This window comes from Rutidosis leptorrhynchoides, chromosome 3 (genome assembly GCF_046630445.1).
Source record: "Rutidosis leptorrhynchoides isolate AG116_Rl617_1_P2 chromosome 3, CSIRO_AGI_Rlap_v1, whole genome shotgun sequence".
Lineage (NCBI taxonomy): Eukaryota > Viridiplantae > Streptophyta > Magnoliopsida > Asterales > Asteraceae > Rutidosis > Rutidosis leptorrhynchoides.
This window is the reverse complement of record NC_092335.1, coordinates 639905372-639921775: the sequence shown is the minus strand read 5'-3', so window position 1 is coordinate 639921775 and position 16404 is coordinate 639905372. Positions and strand designations below refer to the sequence as shown.

The window sequence follows — 16404 nt, the reverse complement described above, 5'->3', positions numbered from 1 at the left end:
ATGTAAATTTAGAGCTAAAATGAAAATGGGTCAAACCGCCCATTTTAACACATATATTAAAAATGAAACATGGATAACCTGAACAGAACTAACAGCTACAAGTTTCGAACTTGTCTAATTTTCTTTACAATATGATAAGATTTTTTACTATAAAACTCGTTACCTCTTAGCCAACCAAGCGAATTTGATACCTCTATCATTTCCCACACATGTCAAAGTATAACATATTACACATTCTCACCAAATTACTTAGAACCCATCTTGCCACCTTTAAATTACATAGAACCCATTTTGCCATCTCTAAATTAATTAAAACAATGTAGCAAAATACATAATTTTTGGAAGATGATGATAGATTAAAGAATAGCTTCAAATGATTCATGCTCCAACAGAACATAATTCAAAAAAAAGTAATCATGGTCAATATATAAAAATAAACAACATACCTCAGGTTTCATATAGTATTCTAAATGAAATCAAAATTAACAACATAATGTTACTTTATAACCCTTATAATAAAAATATATACAAAGTGTTCTATAACCCTTATCAACAATTTCTTCCGAGTTACTCGAATCATAACTCTCTTCTTTATATGCTACAGTACCATTTTAATCCTTTTTTTTATTCATGGATCTTTGGTACGATATAAAAATACCATCATAATAAGCTACAAAATAACAAATAAAAATCAAATAAATCTTATAAAAAAATTAAACTCAAATATAAATGAGTTCGCAAGAACAATAACTCAAACTTAATAGTACAGTACACTTTACATACCTCAAAAGTGATATAAGAAAAATTAGATGCAAGAGCATTGAACTTCAACACTTTGTTAATATACAAAAACAGAGCGTTTGACATTAGTACTATTAACTAAGTAAAGAAAATGATATATATTAAAAAACAAATGAACATAAGCTAAAGTAAAGAATTCAACTGTTTAAACGATGAGAACCTAATAAGTCAAATAACCTACCATGCATGTTATGTATAATGTACTGGTCAATTGAAAAATGTCAATCTTTTAGTTTGAATATACAATCTGCTTTCTACAATACCTATATTAATACCTTTCTATTTTTCATTTCGTATTGAGACAACTTTTAATAGTGAAGAGCAAAAAGAAAAGAATGGCAAATTGATCCATCTATCTAATAAATAGGGAATTCGATAAACATTTAATTTGAATCTGAATTCGATAGTATAGTAACATTAATCAGTCAAGAATGCCAATGACCAATAACAATAGCAACATATAACGCAAATAACACATATAATGAAATTAACAAACTTCACATAGCATGAACACTTGTCACACAAAACAGATAGCAAATTCAAGCAGAATAATTAATATTCAAAAAGCTAAAAGAACATAAACAAACTTACCAAACGTAGTTGCAATCCAAATACACACCCACAATAACCTACAACGAAATGATACATTAAGAAAACACAAAGATTGAAAAAATGAATAGTCAAAAGGATACATGTTTGATTAAAGTAATAATATCAATAGTTCCACTGGAAAAAACCGATTGATTGTTCTTCAATTCCTTACAAATTAACATAAGAATGAAGTAAGACTGGACAAGTAATCACAATCCTTTACGATCCATCCGATCAGGAAGGTTCGTTAAGTAAAAATTTGTGGTAGGTTTTTTTAATTTTGATTCATAAGGATTAGGAATTGAGAGATTATTACCGTTACGTACCTTGTAATACCAACCATCCTCTTCTCGGCGATAAATCGATCTGCCTCCCATGATCTGCTTCCTATTAGCCGGCGTGAAATTCAAAATTCGGATTGCCCTAGTCGCCCGTAGAATACAGAGTGTTTTTTTGTAGTTGTATCCAAAAGACTACCACTTGCGCATCATCCTTGGTAGTACCGCGAAAAATGAAAAAAGGTGTGAAATTTGTAATTAAAAAGAAGACAGCTAATGTACATAATTAAAGATGTTGATGATGAAGATCATCTATACATCCATATATAATATGATTTGAAAAAATCATATAGCACCTTTTGAAGATCACTAAAGAAAATACTTCTACCCTTTTCATCATACAAATTGACTACAAATATAATGCACCGAAAGTTCTAAGATCAATCAATTAACAATCATATAATACAATGCAAATCGTGAATGGTTCCTTATTACACAAGAATCATTTCATTAAATGGATAATTATCTAAAATACTGAAAATAGAAAAGGAAGAAAGAGGCTCAACGTAAATGTTTAATCAATCAGATCGGTTTAAACCCTATAATCTAAACCCTAAACCTTAAAATCTAAACCCTAGAATCTAAACCCTAAACCCCAACCTAAACCGTAAATCTAAACCCAAAACCCTAAACCGATACACCAAACCCTAAAATTTAAACCCTAAATTTAAACCCTAAACCCTAAATCTAAAATCAAAACCCTGAACCTAAACTCTAAACCCTAAAATCTAAACCTAAACCTTAAATCTAAACCCTAAACCCAAAACCTAAATTCTATACCCTAAAAACTCTAAACCCTAACCTAAAATCTAAACCCCGTAATCTGAACCCTAAACACTAAATCTAAACCCAAAACCCTACACCTAAACTACACCTTAAACCCTAAACTCTTCTAAAATCCACTATTTTAAAAACTAAATCTAAACCATAACTCTAAACCCTAAGCCCTAAAATCTAAACCCTAACTTGAAAGGACCCGTTCATATACATTATAAACGATTCACAATAGTTGATTACATTGCGAGGTATTTGACCTCTATATGATACATTTTACAAACATTGCATTCGTTTTTAAAAGACAAACTTTTTTTACATTGAAAATTGACAGGCATGCATACCATTTCATAATATCCACTATCCAACTATAAATTGATTTAATAATAATCTTTGATGAACTCAATGACTCGAATGCAACGTTCTTCGAAATATGCTATGAAAGACTCCAAGTAATATCTTTAAAATGAGCAAATGCACAGCGGAAGATTTCTTTAACACCTGAGAATAAACATGCTTTAAAGTATCAACCAAAAGGTTGGTGAGTTCATTAGTTTATCATAATCATTTATTTTCATCATTTTAATAGACCACAAGAATTTCATTCCCAGTTCTCATAAATATACGTCCCATGCATAGAGACAAAAATAATCATTCATATGGTGAACACCTGGTAACCGACATTAACTAGATACATATAAGAATATCCCCTATCATTCCGGGATCCTCCTTCGGACATGATATAAATTTCGAAGTACTAAAGCATCCGGTACTTTGGATGGGGTTTGTTAGGCCCAATAGATCTATCTTTAGGATTCGCGTCAATTAGGGTGTCTGTTCCCTAATTCTTAGATTACCAGACTTTAATAAAAAGGGGCATATTCGATTTTGATAATTAAACCATAGAATGTAGTTTCAATTACTTGTGTCTATTTCGTCAAACATTTATAAAAGCGCATGTATTCTCAGTCCCAAAAATATAAAGGGTAAAAAGGCAAATGAAACTCACCATACTGTATTTCGTAGTAAAAATACATATAACGTCATTGAACAAGTGCAAGGTTTGCCTCGGATTCACGAACCTAAATTAATTATATATAATTATGTGTTGGTCAATATTTGTCTAACAAATTAGGTCAAGTCATAGTGTACTACAATCCTAATGCTCGAGACTAATATGCAAAAGTCAACAAAAGTAAATTTGACTCAAAATAATTTCCAAAAATCCATACATGATTAATATATAGTTTAAATATCGTCGTTTTATATTTTTAAATATTTTTAAAAGATTTATTAGAGTAATAATATAATTTATTTATTAATAAATAAAATTTTATATTAAATTTATGTAATAAAATATACTTTTATATATATTAAGTAATAAAATTTATAGGGTTCATTTAGTATCATAAAGATAATATGATAGGTATTATTAAAGTAAGTTATTACACGTAGTAAAATATGTTTGTATCACATATTTATTTGATAAAATAATATCTATAATGATAGTAAGTAAAAGTTGTATTATTTTGTAATAATAATTATTATTATAAAAAATATATTATTATAAAAATATCAATATTTATAATTACTAAGATGACATTATGATAAAACGATAATTCTAATTATGATAACTTTAATATTTACGATAATTTTTAATATTATCTTTAAAATAATAATTCTATTTAAAATAATAATAATAATGATATTTTATAGTAACAATGACATTTCTATTAAAATGATAATTTTTGTTAAAATGATAGTTTTAATACTAACGATACTTTTAATAATAATAGTAATGATAAAAATAATAAGAACGATAATTTTACCTAAATCAATATCTTATAATATTTTAATTTCATCATGATACTCTTACTCATTATTTCCTAATCGTTTCGTTTAATAGCTTTTAATCGTCTTTTATATCGTGTTTATAATAATGATAATAATAGAAATCAAAATAATTAGGTGTTACCAATATTTGTTTTAATTACACTTATATTAATAATGATAGTTACTATAACATTATTAACGATAATACTAATAATTATCTTAATGATAATATAGTAATAATAATAATAATAATAACAATAACAATAACCATTTTTAAATAATGATATATATATATATATATTAATAATGATAATAATAATAATAATACTAATAATAATAATAATAATAATTGGATAATAATAATAATACTAATTATAACTTTAACGATAGTAATAATATAAAAAAATAATAATTTTTAATGATAAATCCCTTTTATTGATAAAGATAATAATAATGATAATAATAAGATAAAACTAGAACGACGATAAAAAAACGACGATAATAATAATCATTTTTAATAAAAATATCGAAAATTCAATTGATTATAACTTCTAATCCGTTCATCGAAACCATTCGATATCTAAAGGAAAAGTTCTTAATTTTTCGCTAGCTTTCCAAGGACATGCATATCTTATACCTTATCTCAACCGCAAGTGTAACTAATTCAATATTCAACCTAACCTGTCTAAGGGCAATATCAAAAATACAAGCATGCATAATCCTAAATACTCGAGCACTAGTCAGGGATACACTATTAGTATGTAAAAGTTAAATTATGAGTACTCACGTATCAATATTGAGATTCAATATTGCAGGAAAGGTACGTAGACGCAACGAAAATGATAAACACTATATTGACCTCACGAGCATACCCATGAACCATACTCAATCACCTCCATAGCTATAACCCATAATTTCCTTAATCCTATCCTACTCGAAAAACAATTTCGAAATCACTCGGACAGCACTCCGTCGTAATATTTTATGTATACTAATAATATCTTGAAATAATACGGAGTAAATATATATGTACATCGATTGAGAGAGTTTAGAGAAAAATATTTTCAAGTTTCTTTGAAATAATGAAACCTATTGAATTCTATTTATAATAGATTTTTGAATTATTAAAGTGAATTATTAAAGTATGAATTATTAAAGTGAATTATTAAAGTATGAATTATTAAAGTGAATTATTAAAGTATGAATTATTAAAGTGAATTATTAAAGTTAAAGTAAAGTAAAAATAAAGTAAAGGTAAAGTTTAAGTATAGTAAAAGTATAAAATTATGTACGTATAATACGCGTATAAATATATATAATATTAATTTAAATTGTTATATATATTTAATAAAATAAAATATAAATATCGTTATCTTTATCATACTAGTTAAGTAATGAGTTGTAAAAAGTGATTCTAGATATTTATAAAAGTTATATACGTTTTAATAATAAAGTTCTTTTTAAATTGAAAACGTTTTTGTACGTTTGAAACTAAATAGATCAATCGAGTCTTTATGAGATTCAATCTTCCACTATCCTTTGTCTAGTTCTCAATGATTGACAATTTATTCTTATTTATAAATCACTTTACCATTTTCCGAATATTGTTAAAATGGAAAGATTTCTCAAATCAACGTGGGCCTTTCAACAGAGACTTGTAATCATAATTCAATATATCTGATAATTCAATCATTTGATCTTATCTTCTAATTCCATTGATAAACATTTTGAAACAGATACAATCATATAAAGTATTTAATCTAATATTTTGTTTACGTTTCAAGTTATAATATATATACACATATACATATATAATCATATTCGTTTAATGGTTCGTGAATCGTTGGAACTTGGTCGAGGTTGAATGAATGTATGAACATAGTTTAAAATTCTTGCAATTTAACTTAACAAATATTGCTTATCGTGTCGGAAACATATAAAGATTAAAGTTTAAATTTGGTTGGAAATTTCCGGGTTGTCACAGTACCTACCCGTTAAAGAAATTTCGTCCCGAAATTTGAGTGGAAAGGTCGTGAATGATAATAAGTATGTTTTCATGATGCATACGGGCTGAAAATTAGAGTTTTCTCATCAGCGAATAATTTGGATAAACAATCCATTTATATGAAGAGTACGAATGAAGCTAAAATAGAAGAGTGAAATGAGTAAGTGTAGATTCATCTTATCATTTGACGTAGATATGATTGATTCCCAGATTTCAAGGGATTTGAAGAAAATCTTCTTAATAAGTTTTGACTCTCCGGTAATCAAGGAAATTAGGATCTGCTTTAAATGCGATCGTCCATTTTAATTGTTCTGTCGGAGATTTTCTTATAAATTCACCTCCTTCATTTCCTTACAACTCACACCTTCTGTTGATGCATTTTATGCAACTCCCTAGACATCTACCCACGTCCATTGCAGGTACAACAGTTTACAGGCCACCATGATTGCTCGTTATTATCTTATCCGTGTTTGTATGTGGTTACAGGAACTGCAGGAACGAGATTTAGATGTTTGAATATGTTAGACTTGGTCAGACGTACGAGTGAAGCCTCACTAGTACGGCTGACAGGCTCATACGCACGATTGATGCTGAGCTAAGTCACAATTACAACCTAAATGAGAAGACACGAGTGAGTGATCACCCGTACGGCTGATGAAGCCAACTCGTACGTGTGATGAATGAATCGTATGGGTGAGTCAACAGCAGGGGTATATAAAGTCTTATGTTCTTCATTTTAGGTTAAGTCTCTCATTTGTTACACACACTCAGATCTAGTGAGCTCCTCCGATTCTCTCTCAGTCCAAATCACCCAGGTGGTGAATAATAGCTCTAGGTGTTGATCTAATCACACTTGATTTAGTTGTGGTTTGACTAAATTAATCAAAAAAAAAAAAAAAAAAAACTTAACCTATTCACTAGAGGGTTTGATTCACTTATTCCGCCATTGTGTGAGTTAAATCTGTTGATTTCTAAGTTCCTAGTCATGTTTCATCACCTTCTATTCTTTCCCCCTCAACTCATATTTTAAAGTATTCATCAATATGCTCCATCCAGTTCTGATTCTCGATATACTTCTAACTTTCATATCGGTCATTCTTCTTTTTCATCTACCGCCGGAAGAATCTATTTACTTCTACTATACTCTTGGGTTTATAGTGTTTCTAGTTCTCCCGTGTCTTTATATTGCTATATGCATCGATATATATGATTTATAATTTCTGGTTTGTCGTTGGGATTTATATGTTCCCTTATATTTCAAAGTCTCTGCTTCTGTCTTCTATAATCATTATCATTCACAGTTAATGCTCTCTTTTATTTGCTGCAATTTATACCCCAATTTCTATTTCAAAGTTTTGTCCTTTCGTTTCTTCTTCTTGCGATTAAGCACCGCTTGTAATGGTCCAGAATTCACAGATATGAATTTCGGAATGAACATTGTTAATGTTCTGGGAAGGAAATTGTGATGGCACGATCTTGACTTGTCAAATTACTAGAATACCTTGGAAAAGGCCGAATCATCAAGAAATATTTTCTTGATATTTTAGAGGTTAAATAGAATACAAGAGTCGTATAACATGGCACATGATGATGTTATAATCTGTGAATCATCACGTTCCATTTAGAAACTCAGCATGACTTACTGTAATATAATCACATTGATCAAGTGTCATTATATTATACTAATTAATGCTTCAGCTCCCAACATTACTTCAAAATATTCCTATTTTAAACTTGAATGTTTCAGAATTTAGAAACTAAAATAGTTTCTTTTATGATGTAATACAGATAGCGCGAAGAGGTAAATGATTTCAAATAAGAAAAATTAAGAAAATATCTTCAGAAATATGGAGGATATTTATAATGAAAGATATGATGATATTTTAGAATTTCTAATATCAGAGGATGATGAAGAATATTGTCCGCATGGGTTTAGAGTCAGGAGCAAGGTATTCGTTAATGACTTCAGCAGGTACTGAATCATTTGGATCCTTTCAAGTCAGGTCCAGTCTTTGTAATTTGTCCACAGCCTCCTTCCTACTTTGCTCAATCCGTTTTCCAGTTCCAAAACTTCTCTTTTTCTGCGCTTTTCCAGCACACTTCATCATTATAATCCAGCTTTTATCCTTTAAAGTCGTTTATAGTTTTCGCTGCTTCATCAGCATTTTTTTTTCTCCATTTTCGGAGAACCAATTCGTAGTTCGAAGTGTTTTTCAGAAACTTCACATTCAAATTAAGTCCAGAAGATAGACGTTATATATACACATATAACTGTTGGCATAAACATCCTGCGAGATTTCAAAATACTGATTGCTAATTCCCAATGATTCGTATGGCAATTCTCATTACAAGATGCGAATGAGTAAATGATGGGGTTTCAATGAATAATTATAATGACTTTTTGGAGAGGCTAAAGTCAAAGGGTAATGAAGTTGTTGGTACATCTGCTAATAATGTGGTGGAATGTAAAAGGTTCCCTGGTAACGATGGTGTATATCTCAAGGTTATAATAAGGTTAGTCTGACTGAAAAGTCGAAGTTGACTTGCTGGAGCTGTGACAAAACTGGCTACTTTGAATAGGAGTCGCAAAGTTATTTTTGCTAATAAATGCCAAAGAATCTGACGCGGATACGTTGTTTAAACTTTTACTTTGGTTTCAAGAGTTTTTCGGGTACATAACTGTGGGTAACATGTGGTTGGATCATCATCTCGATTGCTCATCATTCGAAGTGTCTTCAGAAATTTTCGAATGGTTTGAACACAGATTGTAATCGTTAACATACATTTGATGTTCTAACACAGTTTTGAAGTCAAAATATAGCTTGTGAAAGATGTAAGGATCTAAGAGTGATGATTTTGGTCTTATCTCAAGTTGAATTTTGAGATTTCAAAATCAGAATATGTAATTAAATTTTGAATGAGTATGGTTGTTTTGATTTCTATAAAAGAATGTATATTGTTGTGAAAGTAGGGAGTATAATGGATGATTTGCTGAATCAGATTCGAAGAATGTAACATATTAATTGTGAATTTATATATCTCTCGGGTATTACCTACCCGTTAAAAAAAAATTTTTCACAATTAATATTTTGTACAAAAGAATTTTATTACAGTCTTTATGAAAATATATATATGTATATTTTCTTCAGATGTAATATAGATTTAATGAGTTAATGTTAAATTAAACTCATTTGATTTACGGTTGAAACTAGAATTGAATAATCCCTAAAGGCTTTAAAAAGTACATAACTTTTACGCAGTATTTCTTTAATGACATTGAAATTATGAATCAATACTTCGCTATTTGTTGATGTATGATGTTCGGTTCGTGGAATTCTTGTGAATTTCGCAAAGTACGAATGATGTTATCTGAAAAGTTTCGAGTACATCGATGATGAAAGTGTACAATCAAATATATACTTGATTTATTATGAATTGAAATTTGTTGAATTGCGACAGAGATTGTAGTTAACGCTGGTTAAGTTGCGGCCGAAAGACGTACATTATTGCATATTTGTAATATGAATTAACCGAGTAGTTAAGATTCACACACAATAGCTTAGCACGGAAAGATTTATTTCAAAATATATATATATATATATATATATATATATATATATATATATATATATATATATATATATATATATATATATATATATAATATACATATAATTTCTTCAGAGGGAATGAGTTAATTCTTCATAACTCGTTGATACAATATACACGTTATTGATTCGTAATAATGTCCACAGTGATTCTTGAATTGACGGAGTTTGTGATGTTATCGGTGTTGTTGATTCAGATGTTGACTGTACTGACGATGCTGGTAACGCTAACGGTACTGTTGATGCTGTTGGTAAAGCAAGTTTAGCTTGTTAATCACACACCATTTTTGTCAGGGTTTCTACTCTTCCTTCTATCATTTTGATTCGTTTAACTGATTTATGGTTAGGGCTAGATTAGATAATCTCTAAGACTTTAGAGATTACAAAATCGCCGCGGAATGTTTCTCCAATGAAGTTATGAATTAATACTTCGTCAGTTATTGTTGTTGGTACTCCTTGGTATCTATGGTGCGTATGACGTTGATGCTCATGGGACAGATTGTGAAGTTGAGGTTTACGACGCAGTTGTGGTTGGAGGTGGTAATGGTACTGTTGGCGTTGATGATGGTGGTACTGGTTATGCTGCTGGTGCTGCTGCTGGTGTTTGTAATCTTTGCACCATATTCTCCAAAGCCACTACCCGAGCGCGAAGCTCGTTGACTTCTTCTATTATACCGGGGTGATTGTCGGTTCGGACGAGCGGATAAATATAATCTAGAATTTGATGTAGTATATAATCGTGACGAGATACTCTGGAAATGAGAGAGAAAATTGTGTTTCGGATTGGTTCGCCGGTAAGTGCTTCAGGTTCTTCATTAAGAGGGCAATGGGGTGGATGGAAGGGATCACCTTCTTCTTGTCTCCAATGATTGAGGAGGCTACGAACCCATCCACAATTCATCTAAAATAGATGATGGCTGATTGGTTGATCCATTACGGTCACACTGCTTTCAGAGCTGGAGTGAGATTCCATTTCGGAATCCGAGGAACTTGAATTAATGATGAATTCCATTTCGTACGATTGAATAAGGATTTTTTTTGATATGAAATGATTTTCGGTTATCGGATGGTATTCTAATTACATAGAATATCCATAGATATAGAACAAAAGATTTCATAGATTACGGAGGAATTTACGGGATATGTCAGGTAAAGTTTAAAGTAACAGATACGATAAGATATGATTTAGCAGATACGCTAAGATATGAATTTTGTCTATACACTACTCATGCAATTAATGTAGCAAGACGTGTCTAAACTAGTAATGATAAGCAGGTAATTTCCTAAGAATGATAAGCAGATGATTTCCGACTAAAAATGATAAGCAAAACTTTTGACATGCAGACACGGTCGAAGTCCAGACTCACTAATGCATCCTAACGACTTATCAGTTAGACACACTAATGCAGACATGGTTCGCTAAGACCACCGCTCTGATACCAACTGAAAGGACCCGTTCATATACATTATAAACGATTCACAATAGTTGATTACATTGCGAGGTATTTGACCTCTATATGATACATTTTACAAACATTGCATTCGTTTTTAAAAGACAAACTTTTTTTACATTGAAAATTGACAGGCATGCATACCATTTCATAATATCCACTATCCAACTATAAATTGATTTAATAATAATCTTTGATGAACTCAATGACTCGAATGCAACGTTCTTCGAAATATGCTATGAAAGACTCCAAGTAATATCTTTAAAATGAGCAAATGCACAGCGGAAGATTTCTTTAACACCTGAGAATAAACATGCTTTAAAGTATCAACCAAAAGGTTGGTGAGTTCATTAGTTTATCATAATCATTTATTTTCATCATTTTAATAGACCACAAGAATTTCATTCCCAGTTCTCATAAATATACGTCCCATGCATAGAGACAAAAATAATCATTCATATGGTGAACACCTGGTAACCGACATTAACTAGATACATATAAGAATATCCCCTATCATTCCGGGATCCTCCTTCGGACATGATATAAATTTCGAAGTACTAAAGCATCCGGTACTTTGGATGGGGTTTGTTAGGCCCAATAGATCTATCTTTAGGATTCGCGTCAATTAGGGTGTCTGTTCCCTAATTCTTAGATTACCAGACTTTAATAAAAAGGGGCATATTCGATTTTGATAATTAAACCATAGAATGTAGTTTCAATTACTTGTGTCTATTTCGTCAAACATTTATAAAAGCGCATGTATTCTCAGTCCCAAAAATATAAAGGGTAAAAAGGCAAATGAAACTCACCATACTGTATTTCGTAGTAAAAATACATATAACGTCATTGAACAAGTGCAAGGTTTGCCTCGGATTCACGAACCTAAATTAATTATATATAATTATGTGTTGGTCAATATTTGTCTAACAAATTAGGTCAATTCATAGTGTACTACAATCCTAATGCTCGAGACTAATATGCAAAAGTCAACAAAAGTAAATTTGACTCAAAATAATTTCCAAAAATCCATACATGATTAATATATAGTTTAAATATCGTCGTTTTATATTTTTAAATATTTTTAAAAGATTTATTAGAGTAATAATATAATTTATTTATTAATAAATAAAATTTTATATTAAATTTATGTAATAAAATATACTTTTATATATATTAAGTAATAAAATTTATAGGGTTCATTTAGTATCATAAAGATAATATGATAGGTATTATTAAAGTAAGTTATTACACGTAGTAAAATATGTTTGTATCACATATTTATTTGATAAAATAATATCTATAATGATAGTAAGTAAAAGTTGTATTATTTTGTAATAATAATTATTATTATAAAAAATATATTATTATAAAAATATCAATATTTATAATTACTAAGATGACATTATGATAAAACGATAATTCTAATTATGATAACTTTAATATTTACGATAATTTTTAATATTATCTTTAAAATAATAATTCTATTTAAAATAATAATAATAATGATATTTTATAGTAACAATGACATTTCTATTAAAATGATAATTTTTGTTAAAATGATAGTTTTAATACTAACGATACTTTTAATAATAATAGTAATGATAAAAATAATAAGAACGATAATTTTACCTAAATCAATATCTTATAATATTTTAATTTCATCATGATACTCTTACTCATTATTTCCTAATCGTTTCGTTTAATAGCTTTTAATCGTCTTTTATATCGTGTTTATAATAATGATAATAATAGAAATCAAAATAATTAGGTGTTACCAATATTTGTTTTAATTACACTTATATTAATAATGATAGTTACTATAACATTATTAACGATAATACTAATAATTATCTTAATGATAATATAGTAATAATAATAATAATAACAATAACAATAACCATTTTTAAATAATGATATATATATATATTAATAATGATAATAATAATAATAATAATAATAATAATAATAATAATTGGATAATAATAATAATACTAATTATAACTTTAACGATAGTAATAATATAAAAAAATAATAATTTTTAATGATAAATCCCTTTTATTGATAAAGATAATAATAATGATAATAATAAGATAAAACTAGAACGACGATAAAAAAACGACGATAATAATAATCATTTTTAATAAAAATATCGAAAATTCAATTGATTATAACTTCTAATCCGTTCATCGAAACCATTCGATATCTAAAGGAAAAGTTCTTAATTTTTCGCTAGCTTTCCAAGGACATGCATATCTTATACCTTATCTCAACCGCAAGTGTAACTAATTCAATATTCAACCTAACCTGTCTAAGGGCAATATCAAAAATACAAGCATGCATAATCCTAAATACTCGAGCACTAGTCAGGGATACACTATTAGTATGTAAAAGTTAAATTATGAGTACTCACGTATCAATATTGAGATTCAATATTGCAGGAAAGGTACGTAGACGCAACGGAAATGATAAACACTATATTGACCTCACGAGCATACCCATGAACCATACTCAATCACCTCCATAGCTATAACCCATAATTTCCTTAATCCTATCCTACTCGAAAAACAATTTCGAAATCACTCGGACAGCACTCCGTCGTAATGTTTTATGTATACTAATAATATCTTGAAATAATACGGAGTAAAATATATGTACATCGATTGAGAGAGTTTAGAGAAAAATATTTTCAAGTTTCTATGAAATAATGAAACCTATTGAATTCTATTTATAATAGATTTTTGAATTATTAAAGTGAATTATTAAAGTATGAATTATTAAAGTGAATTATTAAAGTATGAATTATTAAAGTGAATTATTAAAGTATGAATTATTAAAGTGAATTATTAAAGTATGAATTATTAAAGTGAATTATTAAAGTTAAAGTAAAGTAAAAATAAAGTAAAGGTAAAGTTTAAGTATAGTAAAAGTATAAAATTATGTACGTATAATACGCGTATAAATATATATAATATTAATTTAAATTGTTATATATATTTAATAAAATAAAATATAAATATCGTTATCTTTATCATACTAGTTAAGTAATGAGTTGTAAAAAGTGATTCTAGATATTTATAAAAGTTATATACATTTTAATAATAAAGTTCTTTTTAAATTGAAAACGTTTTTGTACGTTTGAAACTAAATAGATCAATCGAGTCTTTATGAGATTCAATCTTCCACTATCCTTTGTCTAGTTCTCAATGATTGACAATTTATTCTTATTTATAAATCACTTTACCATTTTTCGAATATTGTTAAAATGGAAAGATTTCTCAAATCAACGTGGGCCTTTCAACAGAGACTTGTAATCATAATTCAATATATCTGATAATTCAATCATTTGATCTTATCTTCTAATTCCATTGATAAACATTTTGAAACAGATACAATCATATAAAGTATTTAATCTAATATTTTGTTTACGTTTCAAGTTATAATATATATACACATATACATATATAATCATATTCGTTTAATGGTTCGTGAATCGTTGGAACTTGGTCGAGGTTGAATGAATGTATGAACATAGTTTAAAATTCTTGCAATTTAACTTAACAAATATTGCTTATCGTGTCGGAAACATATAAAGATTAAAGTTTAAATTTGGTTGGAAATTTCCGGGTTGTCACATAACCTAAACCCTAAACCCTAAAAGCTAACCCTAAAAGCTAACCCTAAACTCTAACCTAAACCATAAAACTTAAATTTAAACCCAAAACCCTAAACACTAAACTCTGAACCCTAAACCTAAACCTAAATCCTAAACCTACACATAAAGCAAAACCTAAACCTAAACATAAGCTACACCCAAACCTAAACTCTTAACACTAAACACTAAACCATAAAAGCTAAACTCAAACCCTACAACCTAATCCTAAACCCTAAACACTAAACCCAAACCATACATACTAATCCTAAACTCTAGACACTAAACCCTAAACTTTAAACCCTAAAACCTAAATTGTAAACCCTAAACCTAAACCTAAATCTAAACCCGAAACTTAAATCTAAACCTAAACATTACAACCTAATCCTAAACTCTACACCCTAAACCCTAAACACTCTACCTAAAAATATAGCTAAAACTAAACCTAATAAATATTAGATATATTCATCATAAAAATAAGGTTATGATAATTGTACACATGATATTTATTTAAGAATAGGATTGTTAAAGTCATACTTTATCGACTTGATCCCCTGATAAAGGAATATTCTCATAGTTTATGTACTGTTCGAGTCTTGTTTGTCTGTAACTTTCTCTTGTTATATTCAATCTTTCCCATGGAATACCCTGAATATCTTTGCCTTTTCGAGCTTGAGTTAATGAAGTATTGGTCACCTTCATAAAAAAGTATACAAAAATTAATTACAAATAAAAATAATTTAAGATTTAAAAGTATACAAAAAATACTTACAAATAAAAATAATTTAAGATTTATCCGTTTGAAATATACCTCCTACACCTGCAGAATTATCAGCATATAAAAATACCTTCCGCTGTAGGTATTGACTTTGAATGCCAAATATCAACAATATATGATCGTATCGTTGATTTTCAAATCTCCGATTTGTGAATTAACACTCAGATTGAATCAAACACTTGGACCCTGATTGTTTATCTTCAAGATGATAACGTTCTTTATCCCGAATTAGGGCTAACGAGCGATTCTTATATTAGGGCTAACTGTTCAACGCATGATTCGAGTGAAACTCCTACGCGATTAGGTTGAAGCCATATATATTTCGATTGAGGGCTTCAGTTACAAAGGGAGGTACGTTTGTGTGTTTACTCTGTATTATTTAAGAAGGGTATTTTAGAGAATGTGTGTATTTTAACTTGATTTATTACCTAATAAGTTTAGATGAAGAATAATGACCATTAGATTAAGGGGTATTGTAAAGTAATTTTTTGATTTAATGGTGATTAAAGGGGTTTTACAAATGAATTATTACTTAATAATGACTCTATTTTAAGGTATAGAGTGATTATTATTATT

The 16404-nt window shown here is 28.7% G+C and overlaps 1 long non-coding RNA gene across 1 annotated transcript; it reads right to left on the bottom strand.

The window, feature by feature from the left end:
* Positions 1-452: 452 nt before the first annotated feature.
* LOC139899096 (uncharacterized) lies at positions 453-16163 on the bottom strand. The gene is made up of 4 exons (XR_011777316.1): positions 15862-16163; positions 15588-15746; positions 1393-1884; positions 453-670 (listed from the first exon to the last, which is right to left on the bottom strand). It is a non-coding gene; the product is annotated as an uncharacterized lncRNA (long non-coding RNA).
* Between the last annotated feature and the right edge of the window lie 241 nt (positions 16164-16404).